This window comes from Raphanus sativus, unplaced genomic scaffold, assembly GCF_000801105.2.
Source record: "Raphanus sativus cultivar WK10039 unplaced genomic scaffold, ASM80110v3 Scaffold2722, whole genome shotgun sequence".
Lineage (NCBI taxonomy): Eukaryota > Viridiplantae > Streptophyta > Magnoliopsida > Brassicales > Brassicaceae > Raphanus > Raphanus sativus.
The window spans coordinates 1-12,975 of record NW_026618030.1 but is presented as its reverse complement, the minus strand read 5'-3'; the positions used below and the strand labels follow the sequence as shown (position 1 = coordinate 12,975).

Genomic DNA, 12,975 nt, shown 5'->3' with positions numbered 1-12,975 from the left:
CCAAGATGTTCAAGAGTGTCATCTTTCCAAGGTTTGGAGTCCCAAGGGTTGTGATCAGTGATGGAGCAAACTGATTGAAGGACTTCTCAAGAAGAAAGGTGTGAAGCACAAGGTAGCAACTCCTTACCATCCTCAGACAAGTGGTCAGGTTGAGGTTTCTAACAGAGAGATCAAGTCTATTTTGGAGAAGATTGTGGGGATTACAAGGAAGGATTGGTCTACTAAACTTGATGATGCACTTTGGGCTTATAGGACAGCTTACAAGACACCTTTGGGAACCACACCTTTCAACCTTGTGTATGGGAAGTCTTGTCATTTGCCAGTGGAGCTTGAGTACAAGGCACTATGGGCAGTGAAGTTGCTGAACTTTGACATCAAGAGTGCCAAGGAAAGGAGACTTTTTCAACTCCATGAACTTGATGAGATAAGGATGGATGCTTTTGAGAATTCAATGATCTACAAGGAAAAGACCAAGGCTTTCCATGACAAGAGCATTCTGAAAAGAGAGTTCAAGGAAGGAGACCAAGTTCTTCTTTACAACTCTAGGCTGAAGTTATTACCAGGAAAGCTCAAGTCAAGGTGGTCCGGTCCATTAAAGGTCAAGGAGATCAGACCTTATGGGGCTATTGTTTTGTGGGGTACTGATGGAAGAGACTTCACAGTCAACGGGCAAAGAGTTAAGCTCTACATGGCCACAGCACCAAAGGAAGATGGAGTCTCAACTCCACTTTCTGATCCCACCCCGGCCTAACCCCAAAGGAGGTAAAGTCAAGCTAGAGACTTAAAACAAGCTCACTTGGGAGGAAGTCCCATGCCTATCCTTGCACATATTGCATTTCTATTCTTGTTTTCAATATTTTTATCTTGATTTCATCAAAAAAAAAAGCCATGAACAGTGTTGCAGGTGCAGAGCGACCAGGCGGCATCGGGTAGCACAGGCCGCTCCAGCTCGCAGCGCCTCACTCCCAGCGACTCCCACCGGTCGCTCGTTATTTTCGCAGCGACCTCACACCAGCGGGTCTCCCAGTCGCTCTGCCTCCCGGTTAAGGTAAGTTTTCTAATTTTAATCCCGGTTCACTCCAATTGAACCGATCCTACCCACCCTAACCGGACCAACCCGACCCTAGACCTACCCAACCCTCCCCCACGACATCTTCTCCCTCACTCTCATCCCCACCACAACTCACAAACTCTCACCACTCCAAACCCCATATCTCACTCAATCCTTCACCAAATCACTTCATTCTTTCACTCAAATCCAAGCTTTCGCCCCTGTAATCTAATTCCCCACACCTATTCACCTTTTCCATCCATCCAAAGCAAGGTATTGTGTTCTTGAAACCAATTTCGTAAGTCCATGAACCCTAGATTTTCAAAATCAAAATTTGGGCTTTTTCTTGCTTGATTGTGGTAAAATAGACTAGGGAAAGCTTATATATTAAGTTGGGTTGTTGATTCCATGGTGAAATTGAGTTGAAATTGAACTTTTGCAAATTAGGGTTCATGGATTTTGGGATTTTCGAATTGGGTCCTAATTGAGTGTGTTTGTGGTTGGGTTTGCTTGATAAATTGTTTAGAAGTTTGAACTGAAACTCTTTTGACTCTAGAATCACTTTGTTCATCCTAACTTTCATCTCTTGGGATTTTGAAAAGTGTGATTCTTGCTTCATTCAATTTACTCCTCTCCAAGTTTGTCTTGTGTTCAGGTACAATGACCAAGACAATCAAGACGGCAAAGGAGATTAAGGAGCAAGCCGCTCGAGGGAAAGCACCCGCATCTGGCTCTGGAACACAGTTGACACAGAGGCAAGCAGCGGCAGCTGAAAAGAAAAAGTTGGCAGCGGAGAAGAGAGCGGGAAAGAGTGTAGCAGTTCCTGAGATTGAAGAGAGCGACTCTGAAATTGCAGATGAGTCTGCTCCACCAAAGAAAGCCAAAATGTCTAAGGGAAAAGGAGCTGTGGTTGAAAGGGATAGAGAAAAGAAGCCAACTGTTGAGCAACTCTATGACGTTCTGAAGAATGAGATGACTTGGATGCCAACGAGGTTTGCAGATGTTCAGTTGCTGCGACAGCTGGGTCTTGAAGCTGATATCGAGGCAATGCTGGTTCGTTTGAAGATGCCCAAGCTTCACACCATGGCATATCCTCTCTACAAAGATGTCTCATGCCAGTTCCTCTCCTCCCTCTTCGTCACTGTTCACAAAACTAAGCACGCAAGGGAAGGATGGGGAAAGATCGCATTCACAGTGCATGGGAGAAGCTACACCATGAGCTTCAAGGACATCGAGCGAGTGATGGGTTTTCCAGATTTGCAATACTCTTTTCCTGAAAAAACCGACGACCTCCCCCAAAAGCTTTGGAAGCTGATCAGTGGTAACGAACGCTCTACTGGAAAAGACAAGAACTCTCATATCAGGCATCCCTCAGTGCGTTATCTACACAGGCTACTGGTCCATATCTTCAACCCACGAAAGGAAGTTGACACCATCACTGATGAAGACATGTACCTCTTCTTCCCAGCCATTAAGCCCTACGCCACACACATGCAGCTCCCTTTCTCCATGGAGCTCTACTCAGAGGTTGGACGGGTCAGGTTCTTTGTGGGACGTCTTCGGCACTACAGAGATTGGGCTTGGACCACCAGTGACTCCTCACCAAAGATTGGGATTGGAAGTTTGATCACACCATTGCTTGAGTTCAAGGGTATCTCGTTGGGAAATGACGCGACAGCACCGATCTTCTTGGATGCTCCTTACTTGAGGCAAGCCACTTACTTTAGTGGGAGATACAAGGGTGACTACGTCTACCACTACAAGATCGGGGGCAAAAAGGCCGAGGTGGTCCTCCCAAACAGAGAGCTGACAAACCTAACTGGGCCCTGCGGTGTCAGCTTCATCATTCCTACGGGTGCTTTCCTTGGTGAGCATGGGTCCCTTGACCCCATCGGCCCTTGCACGGAAGCAGAAGAGAATATTGGGAGAGCTATGCCAGAAGCTGATACAGTGGAAGATGAGGATGTAGAGCCAGTCTATGGGCAGCGTCGCTACACATTCACACCATATTCCGGAACCCTTCCCCCTGGTGCCCTTCGCGACGCCCACGATCATATCAGTAGGCTCCAGAGATGGAACAAGGCTCAGGATAGGACGATTGAGAAGCTCAAGAAGAAGTGCAAGGAAATGAGCAAGGCTGCGAAGCGGAAAGCGAAGTCAACATCCAAGATCTTGAGAAAGATAGCTGATGTCTTGACTAGGGGAGGTATTGCGGGATGTAGCAGAGCGGACTTTGAGTTCCCAGACAACCCAGTACCCCAGCCTCCACCAAACCCTTCAGCCCTTGGCTTCCCTCTCACCGAAAGGCAGCAACAGCGTCGCTGGAGAAACCCACCCATCCTCCCCTCTTCCTCGGGCAACAAATCACCCTCCCTTGCTGATTCTAAGGAGGAGATCGAGATCGAAGAGATCTCTAGCCAGCCACGATTCGAGGAGCACAGCACCATGCCAGGTGGCTACTACACCACGTTCCCACCTGACACCGATGAGTAGAGGCATCTGCCTCTACTCGCTACCCATAGGAGGTACTCCGTAACCTTCTGTTGTAATACTAGCTTTTCTTTGTTTTTTAGGATTTATTTTCGGTATCTCTCTCAGCTTAATAACACAGAGACTGTGTGACTTAAGTTTGGGGGAGGTACCAAGTATTTAACCATGTTTGCTTTGATGGTCTTGCATTGAGTCTTGCATTTCACATACCTATTTGCATAGAAAAGTCCAAAAACAATTTGAAAAAAATTAAAAAAAAAAGAATCATCTAGTTTGCATCATTTGCACTTTTAGGAGAGTCTAGAGCATATAGGTTGCATTCATTTGCATTGGGAGCAATGATTTAAAATGCCTTGTAGAGAGCACTGTCTAGCCTCGTTTAGTTCTTGCGCCTCTCTTGAAAACCTTGTAAGCTTCGAGCCTTGAAAACTCTCCCTGAAACTCAATCTCTTAAGCCAACTTCAACCTTGAATGAACTGAATGAACTTAATTTCTTGCTAATGGTCCCTTGTGTGCTGAGTCATGGATATACACACTAGAGTTGTCGCGTCTTTTATGCCTATCTTTTTGACAATCTCTAGTGGCAGTCCACTCCCTAAAACCCTCTCCTCCTTTTAAGCCTTCATTGATTGTTGAGTGAGGAATTTTTCGGAAAGTCTTGCATGTGCATAATCTTGAGAGTATTGGGAACGACAATGCTCAGTCTTCATTTTTGCTAGATTGGATACACTATTGTCTAGCTATAGGTGGGGGGGGGGGGGGGAGGGTTGTGAAGTTTGACTTGGGAAATTGAAGGTTGAAAGAAAATGATTGAACTCTTGTGCTTAATTGTCTCTTTGGGAATTGAATAAAACCTCTAGCTCAGATTGTGAAGGTCTTGGCCCCAGAAAAAAAAAACAGCAAAAAAAAAAAGAGAATAAAGAAAGGGGGCTAGCAAAGTGTGAATGAGCTAAGAGGTTATGTTTTAAGAGTTTAGATATTTCCCTTGATTGAAGAGTTTGTGGTTATGTTCTTGGAATTTTTGGGTGAGAGATGTGAGTGGGGTGTAACTTTGGGAATAATTGTGTCACTTGTATATTTGAAAAAGGGTAGACAATGAAGATTGAGCATTGTATGCATTAGTTGATCCCTTTCTTAGATATATTATGTGCAATGTCAAGGCTACTTGTTTTGAGAGTGAACCACCTTGAAGATAATGAGTTTTGAACCCCCTTGATCACTAGAACAAAAGCCTTCCCTTACCTAAATGACTTGGACCAATTGACCATTTGCATAGAGCTCACTTGTTGTATTGCTTAATGAATGTGAGAGTTGGCTGAACTGAATGTGTGAATGAATAATGTTGAGTTAAGATAGGCCTAGAGAAGCTAGAGGATAATAAAGGAGAGTGTGCTTGTGCTAAATTCTTATGTTGAAATGAGTGCTTGTGTGTTTCTCTTGGCTATGAGCTCCCACTTTCAAACCTCTTCCTCTATGAGTCCTAGAAAGTTCACTTGAGGACAAGTAAAGGACAAGTTTGGGGGAGTTGATGTCTTGCATATTTCCATTGTTTTATCTTCATATTCACATGCATTTTGATCATCTAGAATAGGATTTAGGCATGTTTAGGTTGCATTTTGCATACATAAGTCTTTGTCAGGTGTTGGAGTACCATATGGAGCATTTGGGATGCATTGGGGACTCAAAAGAGGCAAAAGGACTGACCTAGAGACGACCAAAGCCACAGCGGCCTCACCCCAGTGGGTCCCGTCACCCGCTGCGACCTCATTACCTGGAGTGGCCTCACCCCAGCGACTCCCACCACCCGCTGCGACTTCGCCAGCCTGGAGCGGCTTCACCTCAGCGGCCCGTGCTGCTCGCTCGTCTTCTCCGGAGCGACCCGTCCCAGCGGCCCATCCTGGTCGCTGTAAATCATCAACTGGAGCAGCCTCGGCGCAGCGAGAAGACCAGCTCGCTCGTCTCATCTGCAGCGGCCACCCGGAGCGACCCCGCCTGGTCGCTCCACACCCGCTCCATCTCGAAGTTAAACATTTCTCAGGGGCATTTTAGTCATTTGTATGCACGTTTTTCTGTTCTAAAACCTAAGTTTAAGTATTGTGTAAGCCACCAGAGGCTAAGCTGTCTTTTTGTTACTTGGTAAACATCAAAACTATTGGAGATTTCATCTTTTGGATCATTGATTCTCTTGTTCTTATTTTATTTCTTGTTATTTTCTGTTATTTTATCTCTGTTTATGATCAATCTGAAACTCAATATGGGTTTAAGAATGATCATGAACCTTAGTGAGTAATCCACCATTGAATTCATGGGTTAGGAAGATTTAGGGTGATTAAGTTAGTTCTAGGATGTCTTAGTCTAAATCATACCTTATTCCTTGCCTAGGAGAGTATTCGTAATGCATCTGTTGAGTTGGCCTCTCAAAAGTTGATCTTTAGACATCTCCCACCCACAAGGTGTTCGATGATATGTCTGAGTCAACTCTCCTAAGCTCTTAACACACTTTACCAAAGACATTTGTTGTTAAGGGTGTTAAGATAGCCAATAGACTTGTTGTTAATGATTGCTTCTATATTATTCAGCCAAAGACATTTGATGTCTGAAATATGTTAGCAAATGAGCATTCATCTAGACATAGAGTTTGTTTAAGATTGTGTCTAAGCTTAAGGTTGATTAGTTTTATTGATTGTTGACATCCTTAGTTCGAAGCTTGATCACCCAAGGTCTAAATTCCTATACCCATGAGTTATCCTTTCTCATAAAAGAAAGTTCATTGATTTACTGTTTTTATTGTTTAGTTATTGCATTTTAGGTTCTAGAAATCATCAAATCATCGATTGCACTTAGATTAAGGAAGTACTTGCATTCTTGGTGCTTTGAATCCCTTGGAATTGGTTCGACATTTCACTCATATTACAACATTTGTTTTAGGAGCTTTAAAACTCCTAGCATCGTGTGTGTGTGTGTGTGTGTGTTTTAATAACTATCAAGGTAAAAAAAGAAACCAAGTATATAAAATGGATTTAACTGTAGTTCTTAAAAACATATGGGTTTTTAAAAATATAGTCAATATATTATAAATCTAAATTAAAATTATGGTTGAGACATATGATTACAAATTTATAACTAAGTTTTTAAATTGTAATTTATTTCATATAGATTTTAAATGTGTTTTAAAAGAATGGGGTTTTCCAAAAATATTTGTTTTTTTATATTTGGTTAAGCCAAATGGGCTTTAATCTTAACAAATTACAAAGTTAAATTTCGGCCCAAGCCCCATCCGTCACAACAATATCTACCGACAACATATGCTTCCATTTTTTCTTGTTTTAGACATATCGAAAATAAAATAAAAAACAAAAGAAACGCTTCTCCGATGGCGATTCAGTGAACAAAAGAGAAAGCGGCCGACTCGTTCCTCTACGATCTTCATCGGGTAATCGTTTTTTGTTCTTGGATGCGTTTAACAATTGGATGCGACATGAAGTCTTGCGTGGTTTGACATCGTTCAAAAAAATTAGCCGCAAGTTATTCATCGCCATTTCTTTTTGTATTCCTAGGTTTGATAAAGATCGCCGTTAATTGATCCTATATTTATAATAGGCAAGTGGTACAGCTGAATTAGGTTACGCAAATGTAGGTAAAAATATTTTTAAGAATAAAAAATATCTATCTTCGTGGAATAAGGAATATATCTATACTATTAAAGCAGGATCCTATTGGTCTTTTTACTAAAATTACCCTTTTCTTTATTAACATTGCACATTTCATTAATGACAATCAAGTAATATCAATAACACATCTATATTGGGTCTTTCTTTTTGATTCAGCCCACTGCTCACATCAGATCTCTTTTGGGCCATTTGGGCCGATTAAGAAATCAGATCCAATTCTTATTTTTTTTTCCAAGTTCAAATAATTTATTTTCAACCATTCTTAATATTTTTTGTAGTGAAAAAAAATTAATCACTTAATTATTATGTTTTTTCTTTTTAATATAATTTAAGCATTCATAAAAAATTGAATTTTTTCATCGAAAAGTATAAATCTTTACTAAAATTATATAAATTTTTATTTAAAAAATTAACCACATAATAAAATTAATTTATCAGAGTTATACCAACTTAATTCATTAAAAAATAAAGTTTAATTTTCTAAACATAAATACTCATTAGACCTGGACGTTCGGGTACCCATTCGGGTATGGATCGGTTCTTTCGGGTATTGGATTTTTCGGGTTTTGAAATTAAATCTTATTCGGGTATTATAAAATTTCGGGTCGGATTCGAGTCGGATCTTTCCGGGTCCGGGTGGGTTCGGTTCTCATGCATAAGAACCTGAAAAATAACTAAATAACCAAAGTATCTAAAACGGGTTTGGTTATTTATACTCAAACTAACCAAAGTATTAGATTCAGTTCAAAATTTTGTATCCAAATTACTCAAAAGTAACCAAAAATAACCAAAATATCCATTCTATACAGTTTTTTTGGGTAAACTTTTATTCAACTTATCATATTTTATCCAAAAATACTCAAAGTACCAAAAATAACTACTATAATTAACTTATAATATTAATGTAAAATATTAAAATAATTATAAATATAACTATAACATATATTTTAGATATATATTCACATTTTGGATATTTTAGGGTACTCATTCGGTTCTCGGTTCGGGTCAGGTTCGAGACCAGTTCTTCGGATATAGCAATTTAGAACTCATTCGGATATTTAACCCGGGTCAGATCGGGTTCAGGACCCTGATTTTCGGGTCGGTTTCGGGTTGGTTATTCGGGTCCGGATATTGTACTCAGGCCTATACTCATTTAAAATGAAACACGATAAAGAAATATAAAAAGCTTAAGTCTTTTATAAAAAAATAAATATATGAAAATATGACATTTACTATACTAAATATTTTTTAATTTAAAAAAATAAAGGAAAATAAATCCGCGCTTTGAAAGCGCGGGTCAAAATCTAGTCTATACTATTAAAGCAGGATCCTATTGTGCTTTTTACCTAAACATGCCCTTTCTTTTTTAATGTTTCGTTACATTTCACATGATAAAAAGGGTATTCCCGTGAATGACATAACATCTTTAGTCTGTCTGTTTTTAAATGGCCCAACGATAATAGTAAGCCCAAACCATCTTTTAGCTATATTTTCTAATGGCCTAATATTGAAATGGATCAATTTGTTTAGCTTAGTGGGTATTTAGGTGAATGACAAAACAACATGTTTAGTGTCTCAGTTTTGAGATGGTCCATTTGTTCGTCTCCCTAACCCCTAAACCTGGCAATTTATAATCCCTAAACCCTAAAACTATTTACAACATCTAATATTTTAAACTCGCTTCAAACTTATTTTAAACTGGATTCAAACTATTTATAATTAATAAAATTCGATTCAAACTATTTTTACTGTTCGTCTCCCTAATCCCTAAACCACGAAATTATAACCCCTAAACCCTAAAACAATTTACAACATCTAATATTTTAAATATTTGTAAACTCAGAACTCATGGATAATTAATAAAATTCGATTCAAATGGTATATGCCATAATAAATTCCATATTTATTCCATAAAGATATAATAAAGATATTAGATGCAACAAAATTGTAAATATTGGTAAGATATGTAAATTTTCGCCAACAGTATAACAACTAAATATTTTTACCAATATTTACTCAACCGATTTTCTCTTTAATGAAATCGAAAATACTAGCTTGGACCTCAAGCATATGTAATAACTATCCATATATTTGTTCTATTTAATTCGGTAGTGTTTAAAAAATATCTAAACCAACTGAATTGGAAATATTGTTAAGATATGTAAACAACCACAAACAATATCGATCTCTAAATATTTTGCTTGATCAATTGTCTAACCGTTTCCTATATCGAACTAAGAATATCGTAAATATATTTTTAAAAAGTCATTTACAACCATCGATTAACCTACTGCTATATAAACACCTACATCATTCCTAAGCTTTCTCACATTTACTCACAGCTACATTAGCAAGCAAAAAAAAATGTCTGCGGCAATGCAAGTGACCCCTTTGAAAGATGTGAAACCCTTCAAGAGTGGCTGGAAAGTACATATAAATGTAAAAGGAAAAAATATTTGGAGGAAGTAACTTATCTTTGACTTTAAGATCATGTTGTTGTCCAATGAAGTATGACATCTCTATGATTGTTGTATTTGGAATCTGAATTTTCTCTGAAAGTACGTTGTGTCTGAAAAGAAAGAAACAAATCACCCATTTTAACAAAACATTCATTTAAACACAGACATTGTCAAAACAATCTATTTTTGACAGGGCTCATAAAGGATGTAACAAGAGTACCTCATAGTAGTTTTAGTAGCTCACAATCTCCAATGTCATATATATCTCCCCAAAGATTTTGCGCAGTTTCGCAATATCCAGATGTAGCTTCTACCAGTATGGCAAGCTACAAAAGTAAGAAAAAATTTATTAATGTTGAATTAAAATAATCCTAAAATATGAATAATAGACAATACAGAATATTCTATATCAAATAATGGTTAATAATAATTAACAAAACCACGGAGAGCAGTTTTTACCTCAGACTTTATTGCTTAATGGTAAGTTTTTATCCTTTGTATCCATGTTAGTGGACTCCCATTTACTAACTTCAAAACAAATTAAAACCGATAGAATATTAACCAGTATTGTTAACTCCCGTTTATATTTGTAATATTTTTAATTGTTTTAACAAATGTGTTAATATTTGTAATCCGTACCTTTCAAATTGTGTTGTCCATGTTGTAATAATTCCTGTGAAGAATATAGTCTTAGCCACGTCTTCATCACACAGCAATATTAATATAGGTAATCCAATCCTATATGCAAAAGAGAACAAAAAAAACATGATTGACGAAATTTTAGTTAATCTTCTATTAAAATTTTAAACATAATCATCAGTGAATGGAAGAAAAAGAAGAAGCAAAAAAATAATATAAAAACTTGATTTTGAATTTACCCTTACGGATCTGATGAAGATCTTTTGTGGGAGTTCGTCGATCTTCATCGTTTTTGGTCAAATCGAACGAGGTAACCAAGATCTTCCTTTGAAAGTCTTAGATCGTCCACAATTTAGTCGGATCTATTCCGTTTATGCTATCGGACACAACATGCATTTCAAAATCAAAAACCAAATAAACATTTTGTAAGAAATACTTCCAATCGACTATCTATAATGATGAACAAACATAAACCTCTAAATGTTTTACCTGGAGATCATGCAGTTTGGAATCGAGGAAGAACTCATTCGTTTGAACAATCGCCGAGAGGAGTTTGTCTTTTTTTTTTGGAATCTTCTTATGTCTGAAAGTTTAACAAAATATCTCATTTTGTCGGTAGAAAACAACAAAAGGCATTTTTAACGTAAACGAGTTGGGCCTATTAAGGTTATCACAAATATTGTTTTCTTTATTTTCTATTTGTATTCTATAATGAGGCCCAACTCGATCCATTTGAATTTGACATTAAAATCAAACATTACTGTGGCCATTTTAATTCTCTCCAGCATAGTAAAATAGAATTTTAAAATATACTATATCAAAATTATAACTTTTTCATAATATAAACATTAAAATATTATTTTTAAATATAAATTTTATTCTGTATCATAGTAATTATATGTTATTTTTTGCTATATTATTTATACCCTATATAGTTAAATATGTAAATAAAATAATTTTCTAAACATTTCTATCATTGTAGTAGATTGTGGTTTACAGATTGACTAAATTTTATTTACCTTTATTAATAAAATAATCTTAAACTTCATATATAATCGAAGATTTCTATATATATATTATTACCTTGATTACTGAAGAATCTTTTTTTTTTGCCACTGAATCCAAGTTCAAATAATTTATTTTTAACCTTTTTAATATTTTTTGTAGTGAAAAAAAATTAAACACTTAATTATTATATTTTTTCTTTTTAATATAATTTAAGCATTCATATAAAATTTTGATTTTTTCATTGAAATGTAATATTCTTTATTAAAAGTATATAAATTTTTATTTAAAAAATTAACCACATGGCAAAATTTCATCAGAGTTATACCAACTTAATTTATTAAAAAATAAAGTTTAATTTTCTAAACATAAATACTCATTTAAAATGAAACACGATAAAAAAATATAAAAACTTTGAATATTTTATAAGAAAACACAAAATGAAAATATGCATCAGATAATATTTATCAATTTAAAATCAATTTAAAACAGAATTTTAACGGAAACTAAACCCGCGCTTTGAAAGCGCGGGTCAAAATCTAGTTAAGCGAGTATATTGTAATCATAATATACTTTTTTCAGTTCGAAGAGCTAATACGAGTTAATGCTAATTCAAACAAAGTAGGTTACCAAAAATTCTGTAAGTATAAAGAAAATAATAACTAACTGTGATATTAAATAAAACTTGTAGACGAAGTAAAAAAAAATATTTTTGGATTTTGTTATTAAACATTGTATCTACGATATAGTGTTAACAAAAAAAATTGCACAACACATTTAAATTATTATTTTTAGATATTTGGTAACTGTTTAGGAAATAAAATTGCGAAGTTTAAATTTTGAATTTCGCCAAATATTTCTTATACCAACAGTATAAGACTCTTTGAATCATACCAAGTATGTGCTAAAATGGTTTCGTTTGGTTCGTTTTTCTTTGGTTTTCAGATGATGTATCGAAGGAAGTAATCAACTCGAGCCTGATGCTTTAGCTTCATCAAAGCCTTGAGTTCATGTTTCCTCACCATTTCTCTGGTAAGAATGAACCAATCTCCGATAAATAATGTGGTACATATAGGTTGTATAATAGATTTTGAGATGAATAGATTTGTTAATCGGGTCAGTGTTTTAGTATCCTATCTCGATAATACTGTAATGGTTGTCATGGTTTTCATATCAATACATCTTTTCTTAGCTTGTATATAAAGTTTTGAGATGAATAAATTTGTTAACCCGGTATGTGTTTTATGCTTAGCTCGATAATACTGTCATGGTTGTCATGGTTCTCATATATACATCTTCTTTTTATAATTTCACATGAAAGCATTCTCAATTATCAAAGCTGTAATTGAAAACTATAAGCATATTTGAAACATTTATATATAGGTCCGACATTAAACATACCATGAAATTATATCTATATAATAAAACATATGCGACATCTATCTATCTTATTAAAACAGAAACATTATAACTTCTTCTAGATAGATTTTTAAATTGGACATCACATTATTATTCTTAGTCTAACCTTTCATTTAAATATTTCCCTAAAGAATTCAATATTAATCATCTATCATTTAATTCCACTATAAGATCTATATCTTACATTATATACATATATTTAACAAAATATATATTCTTTCGTTTAAGTATACTAACATTA

At 36.0% G+C, this 12,975-nt stretch overlaps 2 long non-coding RNA genes across 2 annotated transcripts; one reads left to right on the top strand and one right to left on the bottom strand.

Moving 5' to 3' along the window:
- Positions 1–6,715: 6,715 nt before the first annotated feature.
- LOC130505945 (uncharacterized) lies at positions 6,716–12,549 on the top strand. The gene is made up of 2 exons (XR_008941850.1): positions 6,716–6,974; positions 12,261–12,549. It is a non-coding gene; the product is annotated as an uncharacterized LOC130505945 (long non-coding RNA).
- Positions 9,442–10,956, bottom strand: LOC130505944 (uncharacterized). The gene is made up of 6 exons (XR_008941849.1): positions 10,800–10,956; positions 10,550–10,686; positions 10,311–10,409; positions 10,131–10,199; positions 9,892–9,997; positions 9,442–9,781 (listed from the first exon to the last, which is right to left on the bottom strand). It is a non-coding gene; the product is annotated as an uncharacterized LOC130505944 (long non-coding RNA).
- Positions 12,550–12,975: the final 426 nt, after the last annotated feature.